An 11,996-nucleotide genomic window follows, 5' to 3' on the forward strand; every position below is an offset into this window, starting at 1 on the left:
ACACTTGGTGGTTCGCATAGTGGTAGACCTAGCGCGAGACCCTGGCTATGTATGCATACATGAGGATTCTTTCTCCGAGTGGGAGAGGCAATCGCTATGGGACATAGCCATTGGCGCCTGGTTCGAGACTCTTGCAGCACACCAGGTGGGTAGATTCATAGTTTCTCGGATGGGGATTACTCTCCATGCTTCCGAAGGCCCGCCGTATGGCTGAGATAGCCTCCACCTCAGCAGGTCATCCATGAGGATCATCTCATGGAATGTACAGGGCCTTGGCGGCGCACACTATGTACGTTATCGTGGTTGCTTGAGGTAGGAGCTTCAGAGATGCCTGGTTGGGGGTAGTATTGATATTTTGATGATGCAAGAGCACCATTTGAGTGAGAGCAAGATTCAAAGATATGGTTCGGTGATGCCTTGTAGATGGGACAATTTTTGGTCTGCAGGTTTTGGCCCCTTGGGAACGCAGGGAGGAGTATGTATGGTCATTGCGGATGCATGGCGGCGGCAGGCCATTATGGATCACAGGGTCATTGTGCTTGGGAGAGTGCAGTATGTTATTCTAAGGATGCAAGATGAGCACATTGGTGTGCTCAATGTCTATGCACCCAATCATGCTAGTGCCAGAGCAGAGTTGTGGACCCTTGTTACAGATGCATTGCCCGAGGCTGCACATTGGTGTTTTGGGGGAGACTTCAACATGCTTGAGGACTCGGCCGATAGGGTGGGAGGCAGTCATGTTACAGTGCACGGCACGGAGCTTGTAGCTTGGGAGCGATTTTGTATGACACTGCAGATCACTAATGCATGGCAGCATGAGGCTTTCTCCCGTTCTCAGGACACTCTTAGTTTTTCTTGGTCAGATCGCCGGCAGGGAGGGACTAATTTATCACGGATTGACACTTCTATGTGGGCGACAGGGTCGGGGAGCGTGGTGGCTCCATTGGCATTCTCGTTGGCACCTCTTTCTAAGACCATGCGCCAGCTATTTTGACTCTTGAGGAAAGGACACGGGAGACCAGCTTGGAGTTGAGGATCCCAGAGAGGATACTTACAGACCCCACTCTTTTTGAGGACATTGAGAGAGGATATGGCAGGATAGCTAGAGCTTTGATCTGGATGCAGCAGGCCAGTGTGCCCAGGGGCTCATCGAGCTCAGCTCTTTTTTGCACGCTATAGCCTTGACACGGCTAGGAGAGACACGAGAGCAGGAGCGTCGCTTGAGATGTAGCCTTGCTTCGCTCCAACGCCTTCAGGAGTAGCATCCCACATGTGAGTGGGTGGCGTCCCAGCTGAGCCAGGCACGTCAGGAGGTTAGAGAGGCAGAGGAGTAGAGACACGAGTTTTACTATCATTGCCAGGCCTCTCAGTGGACTGAGCTTGGTGATAGAGTGACTGGGGAGTTTTTTGAGATCACCGGACCTCGCCATGCTCGAGTAAGAGTACGCCAGTTAGGAGGCAGGACGGATCGTTAGCCACTGAGGCCGAGGAGATTACAGCTATTGCCACTGAGTTCTACAGAGACCTTCTTTCAGCGGAGCCAGCCACGGAGGCACGTGATGCTTGCAGATAGACTGTGTGGACCCATGTGTAGAGGAGGGTCATAGATCGTATGCGCACAGCTTTGGGTGCGCCCCTTTCAAAGGATGAGCTTGTTGAGCCTTTGAGAGCCCTCCCGCATCATAGTTGCCTTGGGGAGGATGGTTTGACGGCTACCTTTTTTATGTGCTATTGGGACCTTTTGGGGCCAGGCCTCTGTAGGGGTTTTCAGCATGTTTTGGACACTGCCATAGAGTTCTTGAGAGGGCTTGATCTTTCTTTTCCCCAAGGGGGAGGGAGTGTCAGATGATATTCGGTAGTGAAGGCGTATTACGATCCTCAATATTTTTTACAAGGTCCTAGCCAAGGCCTTGATTTTGAGGATACAGCCCTTCCTGGGGATTTGATTCATGCTACCAAGACAGGCTATCAAGGAGCGCAGTATCCTTGACAACATCTCCACCTTCTGGGAGGCGACAGCCCGAGCTAGTGTGACACGAAGTTGGGGTTTGGACTTCGGTCACTTCTCAGAATCAAAACACACTTGTATGAAACCTCACAGCCTACTCACCTCCCTTTCTCTCCCTAGATTAGGATAAAGATATACACATCAAAGGTGAGATCATAATTCATGGAAGGAAAGATGAAAGGCTCCGGAGAAGCAAGAATTTCTGCCAATCTTGCAGCTCCAAACAAAAGGGCGATTCTTTGTTGGAAGAAAATCTTCCGAATCAGGATTATGTGAACGGAAACATACGGGGAATATTGGTAAGGTTCATCCGTTCGAATTGGGCGATTTGGACGGAACATATTAAAGAAAATGAATATGGCAATCACTTACAAGAGGATAAGACACATGGGGTTTGCCTTTTGATAAGGGATTAGGAGGAATTAATCATGATTAAGAAGAAAGAATGGCCAAAAAGCTATAAAAACAGAGATACACAGAGAATTGCAGTTTTAAATCCATAAAGGCTGTGCAAGAGAGGATTATATAGATGCGTAGATCTTGAAGAGAGCTTCGCGCCTATATAAAAACTTTCAAAAACAGGCAACCGAGCGAAAAGTTATAAGCATTTTACTGCAAGACTATAAAACTGCCAAAATTCTATAAAAAACAGAGATACACAGAGAATTGCAGTTTTAAATCCATATAGGCTGTGCAAGAGATGATTAAATAGATGCGTAGAGCTTGAAGAGAGCTTCGCGCCCATATAAAAACTTTAAAAAACGGACAACCGAGCGAAAAGTTATGAGCATTTTACTACGAGACTATAAAACTGCCAAAATTCGCCTAAAAATTAGCAACTTTGGGAGAAATTCTAATCATCAATGAAGTAAGGGATTAAGAAATTAGTTACATGAGTGGAAAGAGCATAGAAAGAGCTTCCTAGCCATATGATGAATTTTAGAAAACAATACCCGAGTGATGAGTAATTACCGGTTGAAATTTGGGTATTGGACCACAAAAAACTGCACTTCTCTCTCTTTGCATGAAACCTCAATTTTCACATAGCCTCTTGCCTCTCATCTCCTTCATGATTCAAGCTAGAGGGTAAGGGTTAACATTGCTCAGCGGACAATCGTGAAGATTTACCTATGGTCCCCAAAGTCTTTCCACATGCTCATTACCGCTAAAACCATTGGTACCTCCAAAGGAGGGCGGCAATAAGGCAAGGGCTACCTTGAGAAGTCACAGGCCCCTTATCATGAATCATCAAAGAGGTCCAAAATTGGGTTAAGCATGAGGATCTAATGCTAAATGAGACATTCACATGTAAAGAGAGTGTTTGAATAAGGGTTTGAAAGATAAGAGAATGGCAATGACACACAATGCTCAATTGAGGAGGCTCATTCCTTGATTTGAAAGGGAGAGGAGGGCTCCTTTTATAGGTGGAGAATCACCCTCTCTTCCATTGTTACAAATTACAACATAAAAATCTTCAACCCTTCAGTGACATAAGGGTAGATGTCACCATCAATTGTCCTCTTAGGCTAAGTCTTCTATTGATTATTAAATTGAATACTTTTTGACTTTGAGAGTGTGATGAGATAATAGCCAAGCCTAAGTGGCATGTAGGTGGAGATCCCACTTACACATGGCGGAATTCTCCTCTTCCATGTAGGCATTCTAGAAGAATCTTTCCCAATTATGCACCTACACACACTCCTCCACATGCCTTCCACACTCCCCAACTTGTTGCCTTATGGTGAATACCATATTAATAATACAATTAAAATCCATGTGAGCATGAAGGCCCACTTTTATTTTCCACATCACTAGCCCATCTACCATACCAAAGTATTTATCAAGCATACTTGTGGCATTTACAATGTGTGCACCCTAAATCAAGTAAAACCATTATATTTGAAGATAGAATGCTGTTATCGGGATAGCCGCCAAGCCGCCGCCGCATCACCACGCCGTTATTCCATTGTGGGCACCGCAATCTTCTTGGACAAGATTCCACCTTATTACCATTGAGAAACCATCAAAATATGCACAAAATTGACAATGAAAGATATCAATTTTTCACGTCACATCTTTCCCCCCCCAGCAGATCCTCCATGCTTGTCTGGGGGGTCTGCTGGCCATGGTGCTCGAGGGTAGAATATCTTCAGCCGGTACTCATTGGCACGTCCAGGAACCTCCTGGCCACTTGCATCCTCTAGAAGATAGGTGTTATTTTTGAACTTTTGCTTTATCCTGAAGGGGCCTTCCCAGCGTCGAAGAAGCTTCTTATCTAGCCGTTTCTCCACACGGCCATCATACCTCATGACTAAGCTTCCTTGCTTGAGTTCTGGCTTCTTCTTCTTCCTCGTGAGAGTGTCATGCCTTGCCTTGCACCGTTGTTGTGCAGCCTCCAAATTTTGAAGTGCCTGAAGTCGCCTCTCGTCCAAGATCTCCAGTTGTGCTAGGCGTTGAGCATGTGTTTCTTCTTCATTATTCAAGCATGCAAAAGATGTGCGAAGGCTTGTGATTTCCAATTCTATTGGCAAAATAGCCTCCATTCCATAAACTAACTGAAAAGGTGTGAAACCAAGAGAGAGTTTGTGAGTTGTCCTATAGGCCCATAGGACCTCTGGCAAATGCACATCCCACTTTCTCTTCATAGTATCCACCAGCTTAGACAAAGATCCACAAAGCAGTCCATTAGTTTTTTCTACTAAACCATTACATTGGGGATAATAGGGAGTTGACATAGCATGCTTTATTTTTAATTTCTGCACCAAAGCTTCAATCAGTTCATTCCTGAAAGACCTCCCCCCATCCGTAAGGATTTCTAATGGACACCCAAATCGGGCACATATGTATTCCCTTAGAAAAGATGCCACAGCCACTGCTTTATTATTGACCATTGCCTTTGCTTCTGCCCACCTTGTTGCATAATCTGTGGCCACCAATATGTAATACTTCCCATGTGAGGAACGAGGAAGTGGACCCACAAAATCTAATCCCCACCTTTCAAATGGACCATATGCTGGGATAGGGTTTAAGGGTCCGGGAACCAATTGCTTATGCCCATATGCCTGGCATACTTCACAGCTTCTGCACCACTCATGGACATCTTTGCTGAGTCGAGGCCAATAATACCCTGTGTTAAGGATCCTCCGAGTTGTGCTGGCTGAGGCAAAGTGACATGAACATTCATGACATAATTCCATAATCCTTTTAGACTCCTCTAGGCTCACCACCCTCCTAAGAATCTTATCCTTACCTTGCTTGTAAAGAACATCCCCTAGAATTGTGTAAGGATGAGCTTTCCTGGTAAGCCTTTGCTTCTGTTGAGGATTCAATCCAGGAGGGAAGTATCCTGTATCTAAATAGTGTTGAACATCTTGGAGCTCAGGCCAACCTGTATCCATTAATGCAAGAGTAGCTACTTTGAAAGAAGCCAAGGTTTTAGTAGCCAATTCATCAGCCTTTTGATTATCCTTCCTGTTAACACGCACAAATTTACAAAACCCAAAAGCTTCTTTTAACTCCATTGCCCTTTTATACAATTCTTGGAGATTAGGACTCCTTGCCTTATACTCTCCTTTCATTTGTCGGATGACCAATTGTGAATCCCCTTTAACCTCTATCTCTTCAATTCCATCTTTTATGCAATCTTCTAATCCCCAAATTAATGCATTATACTCAGCCACATTATTTGATATAGCCTTTGGAAATTCCCTACCCTTGGCCCATACCTCTTTTCCTTCTGGATCAAATAAAACTATCCCCCCAGCCCCACATTGCCTAGAAGGGCTAAAGGCTCCATCAAAATGCATAGTGAAAGCAGTTGGTGGTGTTTCCAAATCTTCATATACTTCTTCCTTTGCTCCTGTTCCTTCTTCCTCTTCCTTCCTGGTAAGCAAATCTGCAAGAGAGGCCCTAGTGGTGTTTTCTGTAATAAAAGTGAAAGAGAATTCTTGAAGCTCACAAATCCACTTTGCAAACTTCCCTCCTGCAGGATTGGGCTTGCGGACCAAGAATTGTAAAGAAGGTTGAGATGTGAGGAAGAAAAAAGGGCGAGGTAACAAGTATGACCGGAACTTCTTTACTGCAAAAACAAGAGACAAACCACCTTTCTCCATTTCACCATACCTCTCCTCGGCATCAATGAGTTGTCGGCTTGCATAATACACTAGTTGCATACGCCCTTGCTCTCCCTTTTGCAAGAGAATAGCACCCACTGAATGTGATGAGACACTTGGGTTCACATAAAAGTCCTCCCCTCACCTAGGAGGCTGCACAATTGGACTTTGACTCATGCATTCCTTGAGCAAACAAAAAAATTGAATTTGATCGGGAAAGAAACATTCTTCTTTGTTAACAGATTTATAGGATACATCTTCTCAGAGAACATGTCAACAAAGCGTTGGTAATACTTTGTTTTACCCAAAATCCTCCTTACCTCCCTTACATTGGTAGGTGGTGGGAGGGCCACAATCGCCTGCACTTTCTCAGGATCCATCTCTATGCCTTCTTCTGAGATAACATGTCCCAAGAGAACCACCTTCCTTCGTGCCAAGCGGCATTTTCCAGGATTAAGACACCCTTTTGCATCATCAATACTTTGCAAGGCCAACCTCAACTTTTCCAAGTGATCCATGTGGCTTGAGTAAATGCAAAAATCATCCAGAAAGACCCTTATAAACTTCCCCAAGTAAGGTGCAAATACCTGACTCATGAAGCGTTGAAAAGTTGCTGGTGCATTGGTCAAGCCAAATGGCATCACCCTATAGGCATACACTCCCCAAGGGGTGATAAATGAGGTTTTCCTTTGATCTTCTTCACAAATCCGGATTTGGAAGTATCCAGAGTATCCATCACACACTGAATACAACTCATGACCTGCAACTTGATCCAAAATCTCATCCTGAAAGGGAAGAGGATAATAATCCCTCTTTGTGCATGCATTCAAAGGGCGAAAGTCCACACACACACGCCATTTTCCACCCTTTTTGGGAGTGACTACAACTGGGGAAATCCACTCTGAATTCTCTACTGGAAAAATAAAACCAGCTTCCAGCAAATTAGTTACCTCCTTCTTAAGCACCTCTGCTTGTACTACTCCCAAACGCCTTAGCCGCTGCACCACACTGGCTTACTTTGGGGCTTGAGATCAATCTTGTGCTCTACTAGGGTAACTTGGCGTACTTGTGAGTAGCTGTTTGCAAAAAGGTTAGGAAATCCATCCAACATTTTTAAGTAATCCTCCCTTTCAGTACCTGCTATGGACTCATCAAGAAGAAGTTCATTTTGTTGGTGAAGACTAGTGAGGTCCACATCTCCTTTCTTGCACATGGTTGAAGAAGCTTCCCCTTCCAAGGCTCCATTGTCTTCAGCATCCCCTCGATCCCTTCCTAGGGAAAGACCAAATGCAACTCCCTTCACCTCTCCTTCTGAGATGGAATCCTCGGAGCTACCACTTGTCTCTTCTTCATCGGATGACTCTGACTCTGAACTTTCGGAAGTTGAAGGTTCACCTCTTACCACTTTCTTGCGACGACTCTTGATGTTGTAGTGGACCTTCTTATTCTAACCTTGTAGAATAAGATCACCTGTCTCCCACTTCTGAATCGCCTTCACTTGGCGAATCCATGGCCTACCCAATATCAATGGGTAAGCCCTAGCATCAGGCTTTGTAGGAATGACCTGAAAAGTTGTAGGCACAGAAATACCACATACATCCACTCCCAAATTCCTGACAATTCCTAAGGTTTTCACCCTAGTATTATCAGCAAGTTTGATGCGATAGGGAGAGTTAGTAGAAGACAACTTTAAATCAGCATCTTTCATTTTTTTTCACTCATGACATTGATTGATGCACCTCCATCAATGTATGCATTAGAAATTGTCTGCCCCTCAATGATGACATCAATCACAGGCACATCATCTCCTACATCAATATCCACCTTCTGAACCATAGGAGTCCCATTATCCCTCTTCTTCTTTTTCTTAGATTCCCTTGTGCTAGCCAGCTTACCCCATTCCTTTCTAAGCTTAGGAGAGAGTGCCAAAAGCTGCCCAAATGTGATTTGTGCCGTTTTCTCCCTAAGATCTGTCAAGAGGTCATAACTAAGAGATCCTTGTCCAAGAGGAAAATCAGATTGTCCAATTTTTCTCCTAGATGACTTCTTCTTCTTCTTATTTTTCTCCTCTTCTTCAGATTTATCTTCTTGTTCTTCTTCTTCCTGGCTTCTAGTTTTACGACCCCTTTTTGCCATTAATGGCATCAATGTTTCCTCTTCTTCTTCTGAGCATGTTTCCTCTAAAAGTGCTAAACTTTTATCCTCACTTTTCCTCAACTTTGGACACTCAGTACGATAGTGCCCCTTCTCTTGACATTCATAGCATGTGACACTACTTCTATCCCTAGGTTTATCCTCAGCTCGTGGAACCCTAGGTGGCCTTGCATTGACTAAGTGTAACTTCAAATCAGCAAATTCTGCCATAAGTTGTGCAATGTTATGATCCAAGGATGGAGCTTGTACCTGAGATGTTGAGGCTATCTCTACTCGTGGTGGGGTTGGCACACTTGGAGAAGATTGGAACGTGGACTCAATATGAAGAGTGGCCTCCTTCTTTAAAGCAATACGAAGGGCCTCTTTAAAACTAGTGGGATCTTTGCTAAGAACTTTTCCATGCAAGCGGGGATCCAAAGCCCTGATAAACTTGCTCATCTTAAGGTGCTCCATTGCTAAAGAACTCTTTGAATCTTCCATAGAAGGTGAAGAAGAAGAAGCAACAACATGTAAAGCAGCTTGTTGATATTTGATGAATAAGGCTTCATACCTCACTGAAAAGGTAGAAACTGACTCTCCATCCTTTTGGAAAATTTGATCCAATTGCAATAGTAAAGCATTTGGTGACTCCACTGTCCCAAATCTCTCCTTCATTGCTTTGGTCAACCTTTCCCAATCATTCTTGGACTCCTCTGGCAAAGCCTCATGCCAAGTTAAGGCCATACCCTCCAAGAAATCTGGAAGTATTTCTGCCCTCTCCTTCATAGACCAACCCGTCAAGCGACATGCTCGGTTAAACTCTCGGAGATAACTCCCCGGGTCTTCTCCTTCCGATCCTCGGAACACCGGAATGTTGAACATCTTGCACCAAAAGATGAGTAGTGACAAGGGAAATTTACTTGTTTCAAAACAACTTTCCTTTAATCATACGGGACCTTGAGGTTAAAATAGAATAATTCTGAGTAAAACCTGCCCGTCATCTCCACCAAAAGATGTGACACGAAGTTGGGGTTTGGACTTCGGTCACTTCTCAGAATCAAAACACACTTGTATGAAACCTCACAGCCTCCTCACCTCCCTTTCTCTCCCTAGATTAGGATAAAGATATACACATCAAAGGTGAGATCATAATTCATGGAAGGAAAGATGAAAGGCTCCGGAGAAGCATGAATTTCTGCCAGTCTTGCAGCTCCAAACAAAAGGGCGATTCTTTGTTGGAAGAAAATCTTCCGACTCAGGATTATGTGAACGGAAACATACGGGGAATATTGGTAAGGTTCATCCGTTCGAATTGGGCGATTTGGACGGAACATATTAAAGAAAATGAATATGGCAATCACTTACAAGAGGATAAGACACATGGGGTTTGCCTTTTGATAAGGGATTAGGAGGAATTAATCATGATTAAGAAGAAAGAATGGCCAAAAAGCTATAAAAACAGAGATACACAGAGAATTGCAGTTTTAAATCCATAAAGGCTGTACAAGAGAGGATTATATAGATGCGTAGATCTTGAAGAGAGCTTCGCGCCTATATAAAAACTTTCAAAAACAGGCAACCGAGCGAAAAGTTATAAGCATTTTACTGCAAGACTATAAAACTGCCAAAATTCTATAAAAAACAGAGATACACAGAGAATTGCAGTTTTAAATCCATATAGGCTGTGAAAGAGATGATTAGATAGATACGTAGAGCTTGAAGAGAGCTTCGCGCCCATATAAAAACTTTCAAAAACGGACAACCGAGTGAAAAGTTATGAGCATTTTACTACGAGACTATAAAACTGTCAAAATTTGCCTAAAAATTAGCAACTTTGGGAGAAATTCTAATCATCAATGAAGTAAGGGATTAAGAAATTAGTTACATGAGTGGAAAGAGCATAGAAAGAGCTTCCTAGCCATATGATGAATTTTAGAAAACAATACCCGAGTGATGAGTAATTACCGATTGAAATTTGGGTATTGGACCACAAAAAACTGCACTTCTCTCTCTTTGCATGAAACCTCAATTTTCACATAGCCTCTTGCCTCTCATCTCCTTCATGATTCAAGCTAGAGGGTAAGGGTTAACATTGCTCAGCGGACAATCATGAAGATTTACCTATGGTCCCCAAAGTCTTTCCACATGCTCATTACCGCTAAAACCATTGGTACCTCCAAAGGAGGGCGGCAATAAGGCAAGGGCTACCTTGAGAAGTCACAGGCCCGCCAAGATAATAACTCCTTATCCCCCTTATCATGAATCATCAAAGAGGTCCAAAATTGGGTTAAGCATGAGGATCTAATGCTAAATGAGACATTCACATGCAAAGAGAGTGTTTGAATAAGGGTTTGAAAGATAAGAGAATGGCAATGACACACAATGCTCAATTGAGGAGGCTCATTCCTTGATTTGAAAGGGAGAGGAGGGCTCCTTTTATAGGTGGAGAATCTTCCTCTCTTCCATTGTTACAAATTACAACATAAAAATCTTCAACCCTTCAGTGACATAAGGGTAGATGTCACCATCAATTGTCCTCTTAGGCTAAGTCTTCTATTGATTATTAAATTGAAGACTTTTTGACTTTGAGAGTGTGATGAGATAATAGCCAAGCCTAAGTGGCATGTAGGTGGAGATCCCACTTACACATGGCGGAATTCTCCTCTTCCATGTAGGCATTCTAGAAGAATCTTTCCCAATTATGCACCTACACACACTCCTCCACATGCCTTCCACACTCCCCAACTTGTTGCCTTATGGTGAATACCATATTAATAATACAATTAAAATCCATGTGAGCATGAAGGCCCACTTTTATTTTCCACATCACTAGCCCATCTACCATACCAAAGTATTTATCAAGCATACTTGTGGCATTTACAATGTGTGCACCCTAAATCAAGTAAAACCATTATATTTGAAGATAGAATGCTGTTATCGGGATAGCCGCCAAGCCGCCGCATCACCACGCCGTTATTCCATTGTGGGCGCCGCAATCTTCTTGGACAAGATTCCACCTTATTACCATTGAGAAACCATCAAAATATGCACAAAATTGACAATGAAAGATATCAATTTTTCACGTCACACTAGTTTCTCGGCGGAGGACTTGGTCGTTATGATTCTCGATTTTTTGAGAAGGCATACGATAGAGTCCATTGGGGTTTTCTGGAGGGCACTATGCTTCGCCTGGGTTTTGAGCCAGATAGGATTCGAGGAGTGGCGACTCTATATTCCACAGCTCGTAGCTAGGTGTTGATGGTAGGAGGACGGGGGCCAAGTTTTGAGTTTACCAGATCAGTCCGTCAAGGATGCCCTCTCGCTCAGTTCCTTTTTCTTTTCTTTGCAGAGGCTATGAGAATGTATCTGACAGCAGAGGAGGTTGGCTTGAGAGGACTCCAGCTTCCAGTTCGGGGTGAGGACTTGCTTGATTCTCAGTTTGCTGATGACACGAGATTATTTTTGCATGGCAAGGAGGCCAATCTATAGAGGGTAGAGTAGTCTCTACAGGTTCTTGGTGTGGCTTCAGGAGAATTGATGATCAATTGGTGCAAGGCAGTGGCTTTTTGGATCAGTAGCGCTCCCGCTCCGGCATGGAGCCAAGACCCGAGATTTAGGTGGATTCCTCTTCGCACAGCAGTGCGGTATCTGGGATGCCAGATTGGACTTGATTTCTCACCTGAGTAGCAGATTGCCCCGCTTCTTCTGAGCATTCGGAAGAAGCTTCTATATTGGAGTACAGC

General features: G+C 43.8%; 1 pseudogene; it reads left to right on the forward strand.

Moving 5' to 3' along the window:
• Positions 1–241: 241 nt before the first annotated feature.
• On the forward strand, positions 242–994 carry LOC147609520 (uncharacterized; annotated as a pseudogene).
• Positions 995–11,996: the final 11,002 nt, after the last annotated feature.

This window comes from Cibotium barometz, chromosome 51 (genome assembly GCF_041138505.1).
Source record: "Cibotium barometz isolate CiBa-2024 chromosome 51, ASM4113850v1, whole genome shotgun sequence".
In the NCBI taxonomy this organism is placed as follows: Eukaryota; Viridiplantae; Streptophyta; class Polypodiopsida; order Cyatheales; family Cibotiaceae; genus Cibotium; species Cibotium barometz.